An 8,819-nucleotide genomic window follows, 5' to 3' on the forward strand; every position below is an offset into this window, starting at 1 on the left:
GCTGCTTGTTGCTGAAGACTGTAGAAACTCTGACCCAAGATGACCCTTTTATTCCTCTACAAGTGAGGGTAGGGAATGAATGAAAGGAATATAAAGGAGACTTGTACTTCTGGTCCCACTGCAGCTCACAGCAGCAGATGAAAATAGGAACAAGAATGTGGTAGGCATTGGCTGCTGCCTGCTGCTGCTCAGCCACTATAGGCAACGTCAAAGAAACTGCCTCAGTCTGTCAATAACCATCAATTCAGCAAAACTGAAAAGATCAAAGCTTCCAGCAAAGGAGAGGTTTATTGTGCAGGCCCACTAGGGTCTGTAAACTCGCTTCTACGAGAGATCAAAAGCTGAAAGGGTGCATGACTTGTCCAAACTTCACTTTTGGCTTCACAGGCCCCATAGGCATTGCCAGCCTTACACTCTTTTGGGAGAAAGAACCAAAAGCTGCTATTCCTCCAATCCTTTAGCCTCAGGCAAAATACCTGGGTATAATGATATTCCTTGGGAAAGGAGGGTTTAAGTACAGAAAGCCTAGCTGACAGTGAATGATGCATTGCTGTACAGCAACAGGACCACTCTGTTTTTCCTAACAGAGCTGTGACATGCTGGACTCTGTCCCAGGGCACAGTGTTACAGATGGAGTGAGAAAGAGACACAGAGAAGAGAAGCCTTCTGCGTAGTGGTATATGGTCCAAGTGGCAGGTACTGCAGACAGTAGCATCACCCCTGGCCAGGGGGTCATTCTGGTCATCTTCCAGAGCCTGCTTTGCATTCACACTGCCTGGTCCCAGTAAGGAGCAGTTGGCACAGCCAAGTCAGTGCCCACACTGCCAGCACATTCCCATTTGTGTGGGGGCTTTGGGAATTTCCCATGAGTGGGAGTCAACTGATTCATAGAATCACAGAATTGCTCAGGTTGGAAAAGACCTTAAAGATCATCAAGTCCAACCAATGAAGTCTAAGCTCTGCTAAGTGATAGACCTGAAAGTTGAGCTGCAACTCAGCAATAATTAATGAAGTACTTGTTTTAATGTCTGTCACTAACTGCAAAAGCAGAAAACGCAGCATGACACTGCAATGGCAGATGATCCGTGACTCCTCATTTCGAGATATGACAAAAGGGAGCAGGATACCTGGCTTCCATCCTGCTCTCAATGATGCACCCACAGGTCAGACTCCCTTCTGTAACAGTTGGATTGTACGAAGGATTCCTCTTGCAGATTGCACCCGCACTGCAATGTAGGAGCAGCGCTTGGCATGAACAAACTTCTCTCCAGTCCAACTCATCAGATGTCATAGGAAGATAATTTTACACTGTGGGGCCACTGCAGCTGTAGCAGGCAGCCTGGTGGTAATCTCTTCACCTGACCTTTGGACCTTATGGTCCTTTATCCATAGCCTTTCACAGAATCGCAGAATCGTAAGGGTCAGAAGGGACGTCTGGAGAGGTCTCAGGGATGCTGGTGGGTTTCCTCTGGGATAACCTGGTGTTGGTCACAGGAACTCTCACTGGCATACAAGTGTCCATCTCCGTTTCAAAGTCTCTTCCTCAAAGCCTTCACCTGAATGTAGGGGCCTCCCCCTCCTTCCATTTCTGCCCTCCTCCTAAGGGCTGGCCCAGTGCAGCTCCTGCAGGCTGCAGTGCTGCTGGCTTTCTGATATCACTCACAGGGTGCTCTTAGCCAGAGGCAGCAATGTCACAATAAATACCCTCTTGGGTGCACATGGGAGGACAGAGATGGAATTGCATTGCCCCCACCATCAAGCTCCTCAGACAGAGCAGATGGCCAAGCAGAGCCATTCCATCATCCTTTCTGACATGGCTGTCCCCAACCCACCCTGAGCCCAACCCTGTGGTCCGGGCTCCTGCTCAGCACTCTATGCCCAGCTCTGCTGTGCAGCATGGGGCTCAAGTGCTCTCGTGGCACCTGAGATCAGCCCTGTTCCCTGAGACATCACACAAGTATGGCTGGGGGTGTGTGCAGGGAATTTATTAATAACCTGCCTGATTTCACCTGCCTGCTCCGTCATAACAATCCCAGACATACTGTCTTTCCTCCCCCGTTTTCCATATGCTAATGCTTTCCTCTCACCTGCCAGGGGCGGCTAATAGATTTCTTCATGTCAGCCTGATAGACAGCCCTTTAATTTTCTCCTCCTGCAAACTGCGTGGTCCAGGAGAAGGAGGTCATCTGCCAGAGGAGGTCACGTGGTCTGGTGTGTTTCCAAACCATTTGGGGCCCTGAGCGGAGGGAGCCAAGCCATGGTTTGGGGCAAGTGGCTCCAGGTCCCTGCGCCATGCTGCTGTGCCCAATCCATCCCAGGGGTTGCTGGCCATCAGCAGCAGGTGCTGCACTGTCCTGCACCAGCTCTTCCGAGCTGGACAGAGCTGTGCTCTGGAGCTGTTGCTCATGGCTCCTGGAAACCTTTTCTGTCTTTGCTCCTTAAAATGGCTCTGTGTGCAGCAGGGCGAGTCTGGACACGGCCCAGGCCAGCTGAGCACTTGGCTGCTGCAGCACCAGATGGTGCAGGTCCTGCAGGCAGCAGGGCTGCAGTAGCCCAGGGAGGGACCATGGGGCCACGTAAGAGTGGGGGCAGGAAAGGCCAAGTTTAGGCCTTAGAAGCTCCAGAGTACCTTTGCCTCTCCTGCCTGCCGCTGCCCACAGGGTTTTTCCCCTTCCTGTCCTTAGGCCAGCAGGGGGCTGAATCCATCCCCTGCAGGATGCTGCTTGCTTTCCTGTATCCCTCTGCATTCAGTTCCACAGATCCCCAAGCAAAGGCAGTTCTCATGCTGTCCTTTGCTTTGTTTTAAGGCCTTCAATAACCAAGAACTTTCAGAAGGTCAAGCATGAGGCATAAACCTCCATTTGTCATTTGTTCTGCTTGGCGTCTGTTCTGCCCACTGCCCTGCAACAAGCCCAAATGTTTCCCCTCTCCACACCCTTCTCCCAGCTAGTGGAGGAGGCTGGTGTCCTGACCAGGACCTGCAAAGAGCTGGAGATGGGCGCCAGCATTCCCTGGGCCAGGCTGGGCAGCGGGGGCTGGTGCTCAGCAACCCCCAGGGCCCTGGCGAGGCCCTTCCCAAGCACCCTATTGAGCCTTCTCTCTCCCCTCAGGCTCCCAGGTATCAGGCTGTGTTTCTCACTAGTTATTACCCATGTTGAGCACCTCCCTCTATTCTTGGTCCTTTCGAGCATCTTTCATTTCCCAGGCATTCTCCTCTCCTCTCTCCCTTTATTTTTAAACTAAAAAGGATTAAAAAAAAAAAGATAGAAGATGTTTCCATAGGAACTTTGGTGAGAAGCTGATCCCGACCTCATTATTTGCTCAGTGAAAGGAACTTTATTTTCATCTGTTTGTGTACATTGTCAGATTTTGTCTAAACCTACTTTCCTGACTTTGTACAGTGCGTTCTTTTAATCTTCATTTCAAATGCATTCATCCCATGGCTTAATTTATCCCATATTGTGATCAAATTTAGCTGAAAGCGATCTGCTTTGCCAATTTTGAATATTCATCAGCTGCCTCGTTCATTCACCAAAGCAAACCCCACTCAGAGCGGGCGGCCATGGCTGCAGCAGCCTCTGCCGGGTGCTGGCGAGTAGGGCAGTGCTCAGGGTGCTGCTCCCAGAGCTGCCCCCCAGCCCAGTCAGAGCTGTGTGCCTGCTGCTGGCAGTGCTGGCAGCCCCGTGCCATGCTGGCAGACTCACTGGGAATGGGTGGCCCCGACATGGGCTGCCTGGCTGCATACAGCGTGGTGTGATGCAGTGTGGGGCCGTGGGGTGCTGGCACTGTTGGTTTGGAGCTTGTCTGAAGGAAGAGGAAAGGAGGCTGCCCAGCCCAGGGGAAATCATGAGATCAAGAGGTAGAGGGTTGGATGCCTTTGTCAGGGTCCCCTATGGGGCCCAGAGGTGGTTGAGGACAACTCCACTCTGTACCTGTTTGGAACTTGTGCACAGATAGGATCTTCCCAGTCTCTCCTCATGTCCTAGCCTTGTACATCCAGAACCGTCAAGGTTTCATCCTACATCCTTCTGGTAGCGTGTGAATGTTGAGGGAGGGGGCTGTCCCCACTGCTCTGCTGCTGTGAGGCCCCACCTGCAGCACTGCATCCAGCCCTGAGATAGGCTGAGGGAGCTGGGGGTGTTCTGCCCGGAGAGGAGAGGGCTCTGGGACGACCACCGTGCAGCCTTCCAGTACTTACAGGGAACCTATAAGAAGGATAAGAAGAGACTCTTTACTAACAAAGGGAAATGGTTTAAAACTAAAAGAAGGGAGAATGAGGTCAGATATGAGGAGGAAGTTCTTTACTCAGAGGCAGTGTGGCCCCGGCACTGCAGCCCGGAGCAGTGGGTGCCCCATTCCTGGGGGCATTCCAGGGCAGGTTGGATGGGGCTCTGGGGCATTTGGTCTAGAGGAAGATGTACCTGCCCATGGCAGGGTTGTGGAATGAGATGACCTAACCGTAGCCCAAACCATTCTGTGATTCTATGAATTCAGTATCCAGAGAAAAACTCATGAGATCTTTGGGAAAACACGGTTAGCATGGGGTGTACAATGTGTTTTCTCATAGTGCCCAGCTGCCACTAGGGGACAAGCAGCTCTTTCTATGGGATCATCACTTCTCCCTGTTTTAGTCCTGTCTTGGCTGTGACCATCTGCCCAAAGCACAAAACAAGGGTCCCTGATCTCAGCTATTAACAGTATATCTCAGTATTAACAGTAGTGAAGGTCAACTGTGGTTTCTTTCCTCAAAACTCACCAACTTGTTCTATCTGTGCAAGTCCTGCACTGTGAGCACAGCTCCAAGAGGCAGAGCGGGGAAGCAAGGCCCAGCCTGGGGTCCCTCAGCCACTGTGCTGCTCCATGCAGCCACTGCATGGGGGAAAGAAGCGGGCGGCCCACCAACATCTGTGTTGCTGCTTGTTGGGATTTGGTTTACTCTTCTATTTTCAGGCTACTAGCAAAATGATTCTATGACGAAGTTGAAAGAAAATGACGTTGGTGATGATATTGAGGTTTCCAGAAGGAGCTTTAGTACAGAAACGATACAGGATTGCCCCATTCCCTGCTTTATCTTTGTGTCTGTGCATTAGCAGTATCTTAATGACATGAAAAAGCTTGTTTGAAAACCAGGATGAAACAGTTCTATTCACTAAATATTCATGAAAAAAAAATTTAAAATAAAATAAAAAAATTCCAGGGTGGATTGTTTTGGCATCAGTGTCTCTTCCCACTCCCCCAGGCTCAGCCTCCACAGTCCCAGGGGCCGAAGGAAGGAGAAAGGCAGAACTGCTTGCACCTCACAGAGCCACGTTCCCACAGCCACTCCTCATGGGCGCTGCTTTGTCCCCCGTGCCCTACTGCTGCTGTGCAGATCAAGGGTGAGCACACGTGGGGAAGGGATGCACTCACAGCTGTGCAGCAAAGAGGTGTTTGGTTCACGGTCTCATGGCTGTTATATTACACTTCTCTAGCTGACCACGTCACATCCTTATTAAATTATGCTTTCAGCCTCAGTTTCTTCATCGATAATAGGCATAGTCTAATAAAATCTGGATAATGGATCAAAATGATGTTCTTGGTATATCCAGCTGGAAAATGGGATACCTGTGGTGCCTGTGAGATATTCATAAGCCAAGAACCAGTCTGAGAGCCAAATGGTGGGCTTTTCCAAGGCAGTGCTCAGCACACTCAGCCAATCAGTACAAGCTGTGTCCTGTTCTCCTTCTGGAAGACGTGAGATTGTTAATACGTAAACAAATGAGGTTGCAAAGTGTTTCAGGAGAAAGATCGGAAGCCGTGGGTGAAGAGCCAGCTGGGAGACGGACGTAGCATTACAGTACTGGAAGAAAGCGTGGGCTTTGGGGGTATGAATAGCCCCAAGTAAACACCAGGAGCAAAGGGCCTCAGCAAAGCCAGAGGCAGCATTTCTAAAAAGGCTTGAGCATTTTGTGCATCACCTTTCTCTGCAGAAGGTCCAGTGTGAGATGCCCAGAGTAAGACAAAGCAGAAATTCATGCAAATGCTGCCACCGAATCTCCCATTAAATCCATCTCTCAGTATTAATGTCACTTTACAGCTCTTGCACTCACATTGCACTGCCCCTAGAGACTAGAGATTACCAGGAGGGAAGTACACTGGGGCTTCAAGATGGGCTCCCACAGCATCACGCCACATTACACCAGCTGAGCATCTGTCCCTAATCTGGTTTAGCTGAACGCAGCTCAACAAAACAAAAAGTGGATTGTCTTATCTCTTCTCCACTAACCCAATCTGTGAATCAGATCTGGCTGGTTTCTGCATGGTGTACGAGTTTGCCCTGCAATCACTCAGGAAATCTGTACCATTATTCAGCAGAGTTCCAGAGCCAGCTGTCTCCAGCCTCCTGATGCCACCATTGCCACACCGTGCAGAGCCCTTTGCTATGTGCCTCAGCCATGCAACCCCTGGGCTATTGGGCAGAATAAATGTGCCCTACCCCAACTCCTCTGCATCCTTTTCTGACCACAGTCACCTCCCATCTCCCTTTAGTGGTACAGCGAGGCCAAGAGCAGGATGCATCGCTGTGCTGATTCATTCCTTTATCAGCAGCACTGTCTGCACTGACAGGACTTTGAAGGCACAAGCTGGGAGGTCTACACAGGCAGTTCTCCTATTTTCTGCTCTCCTGGTACGGGTTCTGGCACAGGTGATGGGCGAGGGGAAGAGGAAGGGAAGAGGCAGGGGCATGACCATTGGAAGGTGGCCAAGAACACCTGTATGAATACTGCAGCTCAGGAATCAAGATCTTGTTCCTTCTTTAACTCCAACAAGACTATTTCTGGTTCTTGAATCCTTCAAGCTTGCAAGGTAACAAAACTAATGCTCACAGCCCACGTTCGTTTCTCTACCTGCTTGCAGTAGACAACAGCTTCCAGCCCTGGAGCACAATCTCCAGCCCTGCCTGGACATGGCATTGCTTGCCTGTCTTTCCCAGGTCGAAAAAGCTGCGACAAAGAGCAGGTGATCAAAGATCTTTTTTGGCTGGAGATCTCAGGCTGAGACCGAAGGGGCACCAGCCAAGCACAGCATGGGGCAGTAGCATCAGGTCACTGCTGCAGGGTCCTGGTACAGACTGGCAGTGTGACAACAGGGCATTCCTGCCACCACAACAGCAGGCACAGGGCAAGAGCAGTATTGCCCTAGTAGCTGAGACAAAATATCCTGATAAAAACTCGTTATGCATGGAAGAAAATAAGTGCAACTCAAAGCATTCTGCTCCCCAAGGAAGATGGGGATGGAGAGCATCCAGATGTGGGGATGAGAGCATCTACATCAGGGAACAAGAGGTTGCCTTAGCAGAAATGAGCAGATTAATTTTCCGCCTGCTGCTTGCCAAGGACAAGCTGTGTTTGCAACCTACAACACTGCAAGACATGCAGTCCCTGCTGGAGCCACGTTACACCAGAGACATGCTTGGCGTCTTGCAGCCTACTTTATGTCTCCCTGGCCTTTCTGATTACTTGTTGCTATCAGTTCTTGTCTGTGACTGGTACCAGCTTTTTAATTCCCCAAGCTGCTTGCTAGGCAGAAGCAAATTGCCTGTTGGAATCAAACAAGATTGGATATGAGTTTTACCAGGACAGTCACTTTCTTTTTTTTTATTTTTTTAGAAGAAAGGACAACCCCCTCCAGAGCTTTCAGAGACAGGTTAAAGGCCACTCAACTCTTCAAGGCTCCAATTTAGATCAAGATTCTTGTTGTGAACGTAAAGGACAGAAAGAGAATTGCCTCTGGACACGTCCAGAGAGCTCTTCCAGAGAGCAGTGTGGTCAAGTGCACCCTCAGCAAGTTTGCTGATGACACCGAGCTGTGGGGTGCAGTTGACATACCAGAAGGATGGGATGCCATTCCAAGGGACCTAGGCAGGCTGAGCAGTGGGCCCAGGTGAACCTCATGAAGTTCAACAAATGTAAGTGCAAGGTCTTGCACCTGAGTCAAGGCAACCCCCATTACCAATACAAGCTGGGGGATGAAAGGATTGAGCAGCCCTGCAAAAAAAGGTTTGGGGTGGGTGGGAAGCTGGACATGAGCCAGCAATGTGCCCTCAGCCCAGAAAGCCAACTGTATCGTGGGCTGCATCAAAAGAAGTGTGGCCAGCAGGGCAAGGGAGGGGATCTGCCTCTGCTCTGCGAGACCCCACCTGGAGCACTGCATCCAGATGTGGAGTCCTCAGCACAGCAGAGACATGGAGCTGTTGGAGTGTGTCCAGAGGAGGGCCACAAAAGTGATCCCAGGGATGGAACACCTCTCCTATGAGGACAGGGTGAGAGAGCTGGGGCTGTGCAGCATGGAGAAGAGAAGGCTGTGAGGTGACCTGAGAGCAGCCTTGCAGTATCTAAAAGGGAGCAATAGGAAAGAAGAGGACAGACTCTTCTGTAGTGATAGAACAAGGGGACATGGCTTCAAGGTTAGGGAGGGGAGATTTAGATTAGATATAAGGAAAAAATCTTTTACAGTGAGGCTGGTGAGGTACTGGAACAGGTTGCACAGAGATGTGGATGCCCTGGAGACTTTAAGGCCAGGCTGGACCAGGCCTTGGGCAACCGGATGGATGTTGTGTCCCCATTGCAGGGGAGTGGGCTAGATGGCCCTCAGAGGTCCCTTCCAACTTTAAGAATTCTGTGATTCTACGATGCTTCTCTCAGATGTACACCTGGCTCAGTTCCCATCCTGTCCCAGCTGCAAGCATCCTTTATACTCATCTGCTGCTCAGCATCATTTGCAAAAGGGGCTGTAGTGGAGGTGAACATTAGATTGGCTTTAATTTCCAGACTTTGTGA

Source organism: Meleagris gallopavo, chromosome 22 (genome assembly GCF_000146605.3).
Source record: "Meleagris gallopavo isolate NT-WF06-2002-E0010 breed Aviagen turkey brand Nicholas breeding stock chromosome 22, Turkey_5.1, whole genome shotgun sequence".
Classification (NCBI taxonomy): domain Eukaryota; kingdom Metazoa; phylum Chordata; class Aves; order Galliformes; family Phasianidae; genus Meleagris; species Meleagris gallopavo.